Below are 12,975 nucleotides of genomic sequence, written 5' to 3' on the forward strand. Positions count from 1 at the left end.
CATGACCGGAGAAGCGGTGCGTTGGTGCGCGCCCGGGATCCGAACCCAGGCCGCCAGTAGCGGAGCGCATGCTCTTAACTGCTAAGCCGTGGGGCCGGCCCCTAGCATTTAGGTTTTATCAAAATATTACTTTAAGCTTTGCTAATAGTTAATATATGGGCCAACCATAGCAGATGCATATACTTTATAAATAAATACACGTATATCAGGAATGCTTGCTCATTTCTTTTTTAACTGATGAGATGCGCACACAACTACTGCTGTTCTGGCTCAGCAACACTTATTTCCTAGGACCTAGCAGGGACAATCTGCTTCATTAACTTATCCCATGCCCAGAGTCTTACAATTTTTCTCCAAATTTATGTGTGGTGTATCATTGGATCACTTTTGTCTCCAAGAACTCCAGTGTCTTGTGTGGCGAATGATAATATTATTCTAAGTTCTCCTCCATTTTCAAAGACTTCTGGAGGAATTTCAGCCTTGAGCTTTACAGATAACTTACTGAAAAGAGCCTAGGAATTATTGCTATCCATTGGGTAATTAGGTAGTTCCAAGGAAAATAATAAAACTATTTTGTGCCTGGGAGATTAGAATGGCACACGGTGACTCATATTAGTCAGCTGAGTAATTATGTAATTACAAAAGAAGGGGAAGAAAACCCTTCAGATTGTTTTTCCTAAGAGGCCCTTTTGGAAGCATTCCAGCCCATCAGGTACTTATGTAATTAGGTCAGGGGCACAATCCATAAGGAAAGACTTGGGGGGATTCATTTAAAAAAAAATGTTTATGTAAAAGAGCCTGATGGAAGGAAAAAAAGGAGTTTTTAAAAGATTCCCTCAGACTCCGCACCTACCTTACAGGATACCATAGCAAACCACAAGGAACATGGTGTTCCATAGGAACTTGAGGCTGTATGTACATGGGTAAAATATGTGAAGAGCTGTGGCATATTTTGGAATAATCACCACGATTTATTAAGCCTATGCTAGATGCTTTCTTCCAATCGCTCAGTATGGTGGCTCTTGTTGTGTTTTCCCTGTTTCTGCAGATAAGGAAACCGAAAGGCTCAAAGAATTTGAACCTAGGCCTTTTGGGTTCCAACACCTGCTCTTCCCACTGCACCATGCTGCCTACCAGCATTTCTGGACTGAATTATGCAAGTTGTTCTGCTTGCATAGATTAGCAGGATCATTGCTCATTTTTGTCTCTTCACTTTGTATAAATATTGTGTACACAGTGAAAAACACTGAGTTGAAAAATAGTTAACGTGGTGATTTGGGCCACCTAAATTACCAGTCTGGATTTCCTACATAGTTGATCTGAATATCTGTACCTTGCAGAATACTTTGTACAAAGCAGCTCCATCCCCCAATATATAATATGCCAATGAAATGCATCCAACTTTCCCATGTTAACATATGTCAGTAAAAGCAGAATGTTGATATTTTGAAGGAATGTATTATTATGGCAAAGGGCTTATTTCATTGTTCAAATTTTGCTTATACATAGTCACTCAAGTTGTTAAAAAATGTTTATAACTGTGTCGACATTTCTGAGACATTCTGTATGTGTTGATTAATCTTTATGGAGACAGAAAACTAGTAGATTCTCTGGCCAAAGACACTTACTTTCAGATTTCTTTACTCTTTATCTGATTGTTGTGCTTCATCCAGCTATGCTTTCATAGTTTCATGGATAAAAAGATATATCTTTAGAGAAAGAAATTAAGGCCTCTTCTTCTCTTTTGAGTTCAGTAATGATATAATTGTCCCTGGTACGGAAATACAATCAGGCATAGTTTTCAGCTGATTTGGAGAAGTCTTGTGGATCAGGCCAGCTCAAACAAAGCAGTGGGACTCTTTGGGATATCTTTGGAAGAACTGAGATCCAGGAACTGAGAGAAAGGAAATAGGTTTTGAAGGGCAGGCTGAGGCTCATCAAGCGACACGTCCCTCTGCCAGTTTTAGACAAATTTGTTGTCTTTCATTACAGACTCTAGCACTCATGTTATTTGACTGAGACTTGTCAAAGGTCCACCAAACATTGACTTAGAGTTTCAAGAATTTCAGCCTTGACTTTGGAATATGTACGATTAGGACTAGCAATTTTTCGTTGCTTGTTTCCACCACTCTGACTTTTCTTTTTGCAGTTGAGATGCTTGTCATGAAAAAGGTAGGACACTTTCTGGGACAGGCTGTGAGATTCACAAAGGCAAGAGTACATACTTTGAACATCTTAGCTCTGTAGACGTATTTGTGCAGCACACCTCTGATGTAGTGTTAAGAATTAAAGCATGTTATTTGAGTTCAGCATCTTCACATTGGTTGGACTTTTAGATATAAGCGGATGGTGGGCTACGGGTGATTCTTTGTAAAATTAATGAACATTTCAGGTATTTGATACAAGCTGCCTAATTTTCTGAATCTATTTATTTATTTGGTAAATAATTTTGGCACTGTGAATAAAAACAGTAAGATATAGTTCCCTTTTTCAAAGACCTTCAAGTTGAGTAAAGGGAAAGACATGTAGAGAGGTAATTGGTTGTGAGTAGTGTGGTGAGTAATATGGTCAAGCAAACAGAAAGAGGATGCCATTAACTATTTGGGGAGGGAAAGTTTCATAGAAAAAGAAACATTTACCCTGGAGTTTTAAAGCTAATTAAGAGTTTTCTAGGCAAGTGAGGAAGGGCATTTCAGAGAGATGCAAAAGCATATGCCAAGCATATGTAAGTGTGGCAAGTTTCTAGACTCAGAGTTTCATGTAACAACACTCAGATGGTATGTTGGGGTGGCAGTGAAGAATCAAGCCTAGGAAGCTCTGCTCTACCCACTCTGACTGTGGGTGTGGAAGGGGATCTAGCAGATGGCTTGTTCACTTTCACAAGGTTAGCCTTCTTGGAGCACATGAGACACATTTCATTATCTTACAGCCAAAGTCATCATAAAATGGTCAGTATTTTACACAAGGATTCACCTGAAGATTCACTTTTTAAATAAAGCTTTACTTCTCAAAAGGCTCTTGATGTCAGAAATATTCAAATTATGTCCTGTTACACTTGAGTGAAGTGGTTTCATTGTAGAGGAAAAGTATTACATGTATTCAGTTCAAGAAGTCAAGTAGTTCTACAAGACATATAACCAAACAGCAACTCCATGCTCCACCATTTTCCAACAGTGATTCCTGCTCCCTGGAGACAATAATTTTCAACTTTCAGCAAGTTTTTTTATTCTACTCTAATATTTCTGATTTACTTGTACATACATTTTTTTTTGATTATTTAATTCTAGAAATTATTTACTGGCATTCAATTATAGAAGATAAAGATTTAACTCTTTCAAATTATGTTCATCCACTCAATTCCCAAACCCCATTCTCCAATATAGTTATATCACAATTTTAATTTAATCAATATTCACTGTTACATGTATAATTGTGCAAATATTGCTCACAGATGAAGACGCCATGTACTACTATTACATTTCCTTCTGTCGTATAAATTGGCTTGGTCTTGTTGCCCTCCACTCCTCTTTGACTCAACCTACAATTTAACATTTTAATTCTCTCTGGTCTGCTAGGTTTTCCATATGCTTTCCAGCTACTAAAATTCTGTTGATGTCTTTCATCTGCTGTTGTCTCCTCTCCCAGTCTTGTGGATTTATGCCTTTGGGAGGAGGTAGCGATAAATGTGTATCTTGTATAAGCCATGTTTAACAAAAGTAGAATAGGGCTTTCTATGTGGGGCCACAGAAAAGGAGGGAGCAGAATTTTAAGTGAAAATGTTTAATCATCACAGAGGAAAAGCAAGTGTTGAGATAGAGCAGAGTTTAAACTACTTGTCAGGTATATTAAGAAACACAGATAAAGTACACGTACGGAGGAGGAATAGAAAGGTGTAATTGTCCTTGTGAACATTCTATTTGTAAACGTGGGAGAAATGGAGTCTTTGCAGCAATTAGACAGGTCTTGGCCCTAAGAGTTATAAGGAAAGAAAAAAGGAAGCTTGCAAATACTTCCAAAGAACTGTCTAAAGATGCTTCATGCCTAAAAACCAAAGTAGAATCTAGCCTCTTTAAATCTTAAGTGCATAGAAATAGGAGAAGCATGAAAGGAGGAGAAGGGTACTTGCAAAAATCAAGTTGTAAATCTTTGAATTAGTAAAGGATAAAGTTTTATTGTTAATAGAGCCTTGTTCTGTCACTTACTGTTTAAAAGTAAGACCATACATTCAATTCAATCAATATTTTAAGGATACTATTATTCATTTGTTAGGAATTGTGAGCTATCAGACAACAGATACTTAAAGAAAGTTACAGTTCAAAAAGACAATGAGACAAGAGTATAAATAAAATAATGCAAGATGAACTAACTGAAGTACGGGGTTGGGGGGTGGAGAAAGTAGAAGAAAACGTTAGTGAGCTAAGAACTTGTGCAGATGAGAAACTACTTTTATGCTTGAAGGAGGTAACATTTTAAGTGGGCTCTGAAACAGGAATTTCCAGGCAAAATAATGGTGAGAAATGAATTCTCTGAAGAGACAGAATGTACAATGACATAAGGGCATGGGAGGGCTTGATGAACTTGGAGGTCAACCAATAGTGAACTTGGGCAAGAACCTTCAGGTTGATGTTTTGAAAAAGTTGGTTGAGAGACTCATGAGATAAATTGATACCAAATTGCAGAAGGCTTTTATTAAGGTCTCTGAGGCATCATCCATATTCTTTCGCCTTTGGATTCTAAACATTTTGGCTTAAAGAAATGGGAATCAGACAGATTAAATTATCAGCAGACTTGCCAATAAAGCTAGCATGGGGGATGTAGTTTGGAACAGAAGTTTAGTAAGGAAATTTTGTCCACTTGGTCCCAACAGAGTATGTAGACAACCACAAGCCTCTAGACCCAAAGGTGGAGTCAGTGGAGAAGGGGAGACTAGGGACAGACATCTCATAACAGACTACTTCCAAAGAGGTCAGCCAAAGCTCAACTTCATCACACATACACAGCGATATTTATTCCAGTCTTACCAGGCTTGGCAAAAATGACTGTTCTCTCTAATGCTGCTCTCTCTTGAAAGAGGGCCTGGAAGTGAAATTCTCTCTATGGACATGTGATGCAGAGAATTAAGAGTTATTAAGAGAATTAAGAGTCTCCACCAACCACCAACAGCCTTGACTGCCAGGTTGAAGAATTTGTATGGAGTTCAGTAGAGCATGGAGGGCCACTACAAACTTTGGAGTAGGATACCAGGGTAGAACTACCCTTTAGGAAGAGAAACCACGCAGCTCTAGGTAAAATATTTTCGAACAGGATGGGAACAGAGGTAGGGCAAGAAAGTGGGATGCTGTGATAGCAGGAGTAGAAATAAAGAGAAAGGAAAAATCTAAAGCAGCATATTGACAGTGAGTGTGGAAACATGGGACAAAGATAAGGAAAGGGATAGAAAAACACACTCTAGGACAATTGGTACAGGGGAACAGAAGAACTCAAAGGGCAGTGGTTCAAATTTGGGACAACTAGATTAATGATGATTCCAGTCACGGAATCGGAGAAGTTATTAGCAGAAAATAGACAGGAAACGAGCAGTTCGTGAACATAGTGAGTTTGAGTTATCAAACTATAGAAAAATGTCCAAGAGAATATTGGAAACGTGGATTTAACTTAAAAAAGAACATCAGGATTAAAAGAGAGAGGGTCTTCAATGAAAGTAAGGAGCTTCAGTAAATCACGAACCCCCTGTTAAACTGTATTGACCCCTCCCCTCCCAAATTTAAAACTTCATCAATGAAGGAAGTGATGTGTTGATTTACATTGTGACTGATGCTCCCTATCTTATCATCAGCTATCCCTTTTAGGAGCTCTGATCCTAAACCAGACCTTTATAATGGATAATGTCAACTAATGGAGGTAAGCCACTTAATTTCCTTGTGCCTGTCTCCTCATGGATAAAATGGGGATAGTTACAGCGCCTACCCCAACAGATTGTTGTGAGAATTAGATGAATTAATATATTTTTTAAACATGGGACTTGTATTTTATTTTATTTTTGGCATTCCTATATTTTATTTTATTTATTTTATTGAGGTCACATTGGTTTATAACATTATGTAAATTTTAGGTGTACATCATTATATTTCAGCTTCTGTGTAGACTGCTTCGTGTTCACCACCAAAAGTCTAGTTTCCCTCTGTCGCCATACATATGTGCCCCTAATGAGTTAATTTTTGTAAAGTGCTTAGAACAGTGTCTGGCATGTAGTAAGTCCAATAAAAGTGTTATGGCTCTAATATGTTTTTGTTTAGCTTTTATTGTTGATGAGGTGATTGTGTCTTACTGATTTTTGTATTCTTCACCATAGTATCAGATTTGGCATACAGTAAATGCTCACTGTAGTGAATCTTAGGTTGCGAAAGAATCATCAACACCACTTTTATATTGATGCTTGGACCTTTGGAGCAATTTGCCAGACATTACAAAGCCAACGAGTAGAAAGTTATTAAGATTTCACTGTAGGTCTTGTGATTTCAAATTCAGTGTCCTTTCCAACAAAAGCTTGGTTATCCTACAAATCTTGCTAATTTAGTCCCCAAAATGAGTTTGTCACTCATGCTACATGCCCATTATAAAATATCCTGCTTATTGTAGATACTCAGGGACCCCACCTAATGGTGGCTTCACCTCAGTATATGCCTCAATGTTCACTAACGGAGGAAAAAGGGAAGGAGCTTCTACGTGCATTTCATTGGCCAAAGCTATTTGGCCACACCTAGCCTTAACTGGACAGAAGAAGTGGAATTGTACCTTATTCTGACGAGAGGAGCACCAGAATATTTGTAAAAGGCCATGATTACTATCGCAATATGTGACAAACACAGACTACAAAGTATTTTATGTCTGATTCCAGGTTTATGAAGATTCGAGAACCTTCACTGGACCATCACACTAAACTGCCTCCCAAATTCTGTGATAGGCGTATTGAAACTCAATTTTGAGATTAGAGAAGTATAGTTGCCAGATTTAGCAAATAAAAATCTTGAACACCAAGGTAAATTTGAATTTCAGATAAATACTGTTTTTACCATAAGTATATCCCATGCAATATTTGGGACATACTCATATTCAGTTATTTGTTATTTATCTGGAATTCAAAGCTAACTCAATGTCCTTCCCTGATGTGTGGCAACCCTACAGAAGAGCCTTACAGATCTAAAATAGGGTAGGACATTAAAATATGGTTGTCCATCTTTAGGAATGGACACCAGTGCAACAATAGGGAGAGGGTGGTTAGATTATAATTGCAAGTATTTTCCTGAAGGTTAGCAGGAAGTTCCTTCAGGGAAAAATAGTGAAGATGACTGCAAAGTAACAACGATCTTTTCTCTTTCCTTATCCCTAAAGCATCTTTCCCTCACATCAGAGGTAGTTTCATGCTGTCCATCTAGAAAAAAATATGAATCAATGGCTTCTTGGGTATGACAAAAGAAAATAAGCCAGGAGCGGTAAGAGTGGGGTCACAAGTAAGATGTGAAACAGTCATTTTTTTTTTTAAAGAAAAAGGATTGCAGAACTTGGAGATGCTGAGGGAGAAGACTGGGCAGAAGCAATGAGATTTTCCTGCCTCTAGGTTGCCTGAACTCAACTTATATTAGCTTGTTTACTGTTTACAGTTTGGGGGCATTCTTGCTTAATTGGGCTGTGAGTTCAGAGCAGAACATCAAAAGTAGTTAAAATTGGGAATTATCCCTAATGAGGAAGGGCAAAAAGGACGGGAGTAGGCTGAGGGAGATGCTATAGTTTTTAAGCAAATGAAGGCACTTATAACCCAGTAAACAGCAAACCCCCTGTGCCACATGGGAGTGTGGCTTATGACAAGGTTTGATGGTGATAAACCTACTGGGTAAACATAATGGAAGTCCCCCCAGACACGCGTGCACACACACACACACACACACACTTAAGAACTTAAGGACAAGCTCAGATAACACACTTTTGAGCCTGACTCCTGGACATTCCATTGATTATAGGGAAAGAGACCAGACATCTATCAAAATTCTTTCCAGCTCTTTGAATGTATAATAAGTTATGAAATTAAACTCAATCCCTTCACACTATCACATAGAGTATCTTGTTCTTAAGAAAAGCTGCTACAACTTCCCCCCTCTGCCTTCTTTCAAACATAGTAACTTACCTGTCTTTCTCTTCACAAGATTGTAAGCTTTCTGGGGGTAAGAATGGGGTTTTATTTATATGTACCTCATCCTTTAATCCAAATGCAACTTCCTTTGCTTAGCAGGTCCACAATAAATGCTATCTGAATTGAATTGAATTCAATCAAATCAAATCCTTGGCAGCAGTCCCTAAGACCCAAATGCAGTGCATTGTGCCAACATTCCAGCTGGGAACCCAGTTAAGAAAAGTCAGGGGGCTGGCCTGGTGCATAGTGGTTAAGTTCGCATGCTCCGCTTCAGCGGCCCGGGGTTAGCGGGTTTGGGTCCCGAGCGCAGACCTACACATTGCTCATTAAGCCATGCTGTGGCGGTGTCCCACATACAAAATAGAGGAAGATTGGCACAGATGTTAGCTCAGGGCAAAACTTCCTTACCAAAAAAAAAAAAAAAAAAGAAAAGAAAAGTTACATGTCCTTTATCCTTTACCCTAGGAATCTGTGAGCTATGGAGGGAAACAATTACAACACTCTGAAAAATGAAAGACTTGCAAACAGACAAAAAGAAATCCTGTGCCAATAAACATAGCCCACATATTCCATAAAGGTTGATGGAGTGCTGATAAGTTAGTGGGTTTGGAAGTCATCTTGCTTTGGACATTAGGTAAAAACTTTCAGAACTTCTATAGGGTATCTAAATCTAAAAGGGCACTGAGCATGGTCAGGGCTTGTGGATAAAGCTACTATCTCTCTCCCTCACTGACCTTAAAATGTGACCTCTAATGCAGTGGTCCATGAAGCGCCCTGCCTGTAATCATCTTTGGAAATGTGAATTTGAGAAAGGAAAACTGATGAAATCACAGGGAACCATGATCCTGTTCACTCCATAGGCTTGACCTTGAGCTCATGGCTTGAGCTCCAGCTCTGGGCCTGGCACACACCGTTGTCCTTGCCCCTGAGTTCTCTAGTGGAGGCTGGGTGGGTCCACGTGGACATAGTGCTGGTACCAATCAGGGCTAGAATCTATGGATAGACAAAGGCTCTGAGGTGAGTTAGTGAAACTTATGTTGGAGGAACTAAAGTGGTTTCATGTGGCTAAAACATTGACAAGCCTCTCTTAACCCAAATGCTCATTCATTCATTCATCCATTGGTTTATTCATTCATTCAGACTTTTTTTTTTTTTTTTGACAAGGAACATAGCTAAGCACTACATGAAATATGTAGATGAATGGCTTGTCATTTGTAACCTTGAGAAGCTAATTGTCTAGTAGAGGAGAGAGGCATGTAAATAACTCCAAAGCAGTGTAAGGAGATGAAGAGGCCTGGGAGAGGTACAGAGGAGTCCAGTGGGGAGCCTCATGCTCTCTTCTACATGGAGAGATCTGCAGAGACTCTGTGGAGATGGTGGTCTTTGATGTGAACCCTGAGCTTATTTCTTGGTATATTTGGATATTTGGATATGCAGGCAGACGGCTACTTCAGGCAGAAGGCACAGCATAAGCGAAGGCACAGAGGCTGGAAATCTTAGGTGTGTGAATAACTTTGTGCTATCAGTTGCCCCTTGTGGAGGGCAGGGAGGGGGCAAAGGTGACAACAGCAGGAGAAACCAGAGAAGCAGGGGAACTGTGGATGCTGACGAGGCCATGGTAAAAGGGCAGGGAGCTTGGAGAGCAAACTGTGTCTGCTTAGCTCTTTTGCTAAAGGGCAGCTCTGCTTAGGAATCTGAAAAGAAAACCGAGATTATTTATGTGCTACCACCAGCAATACATCGGAGGCCAAGAGGAGCTGAGAGTTATTGAGCTAGTTCAAAGCAATCTCGATTATTGAAAATGAATGAAATTGAATTCCACTTCCTACAGAGTCATTTATTGAGAGACAAAAGCAATTAATACTGAAAATAAAATAATTTTGAACTTCTGAACTAAATTACCATGCAGATATAATGTACTGTCTCATCAGTCTTTAAATACTTCATGTATTAGAAAATTGTAACACCGTCTCTGAACCCGGGTCCTCTACATCATTAGCATTTATTCATTCTGCTTTTGCCAGAAAGCGATTCTCAAGAGTAACAAATTAAAAGCCAAAGTTTCAGAAATATTATTCCAAATTTAAAATTTACAGCCGTGTTGAGGTTTGGGATTTCAGTTTATAAACTAATCCTGTCATTTGGTAAATTAAAAAAAAGAACCTGAACTTTTAAGGTGTCCCATAGTTCCTTGATAGCAACAGGAGTTTTTGCATATTATTGCAAATTTGGCAGCGTCACAGAGTACCTGTTGCCAAGTACCATGCATGCGTTTGATGAATGATTCTGCTGTCAACCTCAAGCATCCTTGTGTAACTGATTTATGTACTGAAGGCCCTTAAGAATTGAAAGTGCATTGTATATACAGAGATGGTACATATATTATAACTCACATAAGTCCCAACTTGAGTCACTTTGTTTTATGGGAACACTACAGGGTCTCTAGAAGAGTTGGTCACCAATTATCTTTATTCCTTCCCACTTAGGGAAACAAGCTGTCTTAAGTAGATTTCCCAGAAGCAGAGCTTATGATGAGGTTTGGGGGAAAGTAATTAGGAAGAGTTGGAGAAGGGTGGGACGGGAAAGAGAAGGAGGTTAACAAAGAGGAGTGACAAGAAAAGTTCTCTGGAGAGTAACTTAGGTCTTATCCTGCTGGGGAGCTCTGGAATTAGTGTAGGACATACCCCAGAGTCATTGCAAACTAAGGGCAATGAGCAGCATATTTATACCTCCTGTATCTGATGATCAGCCCACAAAGAGTCACAAGTACTGGCTGTTGGGAGTGAAAGCAAATGGGGAGCTGGGGTGTGCAAAGATGGGAAAGGGATCTGAGAGGATGTGGGCAGTGCCCTGATAGCATGGGCCACACTGGCCACATCAAATATTCCATGATTATCATTAAATGCTGTGTGAAAAGAGTTTAATCTTACCAGTCCCTGGAGACAGTAAAGAACTCACTATCATCCTCCTGGGAAACATACCCAACTCTTGGCATTCTTCTTGATTCAGAGCCCAACGTACAGGGAGAGGTTTCAAAGGGGCCAAGAGATCAATTTCCTGCTGCTAAGAGGCTGCTGGCAGAGGATTGACACATGCTAGGCACTCTACTAAGTTAGGAAAACAAACCAGGGGAGGCAAGATAGATAATGTCATTGTGAGAGAGCTTCAAATAGCTGGGTATATAGCGGCAGGGAAGAGGGGAGCCTCTGAAAAGCAAGAGGTACACCCACTGAAGAGCACTGAAGTTCAATCTTAAAGAGTACTGCGTCAAAAATATATTTGTGTGCACAATTTGGCCTGTAGCTCACCAGTTTGCAACATTAAATGTCTAAAATAAATGACCTTAATATGTGCATAAATAGGATTTGGACATTGTTAGAAAACTTTTCAGAATATAGAAAGCAGGAATAAAGGGAGAAGAATGTTGAACCCACTAGATTCTTGCCACCTGTTTAAAAGTTGGGACTCGTCTCAGAGCAATAGATGCTCTTAGTAACAGGTTCCATTGTAATGAAATCTTCAGTATATATCTAATGCCTGTTAATTTGTTTAATACTTGTATGTACCTCAGGGAAAATAAATTAAACCCTTATTTTGGCTGAGAGTTTTACCATCAGCATTTTGGGAGGGTAGAACTCTTTTAATTATTCGACAAAATACAATGTTATTTGTCCTTAAATACTAAATAACATACTATCTCAGTGCAATCCTTCCTTTGCCCCTCCTCAGAATCATTAGGGAAAAATCTCCTTGATGACCAATAACTGACTAATGTCCATGTAAATTGATTGAATGTAGCACTAATTACTAAGCCTTAAAGTAAACCAGACCATTAGTAGATGAGCCTTCATTGTTAGATCTTCACCAAGTTGTATTTCATAGTGGCACTCTCCAATATTTAGTCCATGTACCAGGACATCTCTGTAGTTTCCATAGTGATTCACCATTGATGATCAGGCAGATCATTGAAATGTTAGCTTCTAACCTTGAGGCTTATGGGCTGAGTCTGAATGGTCCCACTGCTACATATAAGCATTATAAGTGTTTCTGCTGGAAATTTCCATGCCTATTGCATTCAACATGCAAACAGAGTCCTATTGGCGTTATAAACCAGCAGGGAATAGACACTTTAGGACTCTTGTGTATCAATTATGACTTAAAAGATGTTCAATTGTTAAGAGATTTGTGGTTATCTCCATAATTTTTCAAATTATATTTGAGAAGAGGAATCGGGTTTTGATATCCTAGTTATTTTTCCCTACTTAAAATTTAAAACAAAGATACTTGACCTAGAGACTGAATTTTAAATCCCTAATCTCTTGAAAAATCATAACCAAAAATAGGTACTAAAGTAAAGCCTCCATTAATCTAGTTTGGCTTGCCTCACTGATGGAATTTGCCAGATAACTGAGTAAATTTCCACTTCAGTTTTTACTTTGAAGACTTGGCATAGGAAAGGCTTACTCATTCGTGGACCCTATGGGATGAGAGCAGCTTCAAAGGAAAAATGAGAAGGACTTCTTTTGTTTTAGTTTCTTGGCCTTTGAATTATATTTGTGCTTGCTTTTATATTTTAAGGAGATGATGAACTTTTGTTCATTCAGACTTGCTGGATGAAGACAAGTCCAAATTTTGGAGGAAGCTAAACCATCAATTCTTTTAAAAGAAAAAATATTTTTACTGTGGACAACATATTCAGAGCTTGACCAATAAATTCCTTTAGAAAAGCTCTTAGAGAAATTGAATTATTGCTTAGATAAGATTTCTATAGAGTTGTTCAAAAAACA

The 12,975-nt window shown here is 38.9% G+C and overlaps 1 protein-coding gene across 8 annotated transcripts in view; it reads left to right on the plus strand.

Moving 5' to 3' along the window:
* The window catches only part of RARB (retinoic acid receptor beta), a 704,914-nt gene that overhangs the window by 205,985 nt on the left and 485,954 nt on the right, over positions 1 to 12,975 (plus strand). Inside the window, exon 1 of one of the 8 annotated variants that reach the window (XM_087430629.1) lies at positions 5,803 to 5,901. The exons of the other annotated variants lie outside the window; for them this stretch is intronic. The gene's annotated coding sequence lies outside the window, so the exon portion shown is untranslated. Of the gene's footprint in view, positions 1 to 5,802; positions 5,902 to 12,975 lie in introns of those variants that run through there. 8 annotated transcript variants of the gene reach the window in all.

This window comes from Ceratotherium simum, chromosome 5, assembly GCF_057802395.1.
Source record: "Ceratotherium simum simum isolate JZ-2026a chromosome 5, ASM5780239v1, whole genome shotgun sequence".
Classification (NCBI taxonomy): Eukaryota; Metazoa; Chordata; class Mammalia; order Perissodactyla; family Rhinocerotidae; genus Ceratotherium; species Ceratotherium simum.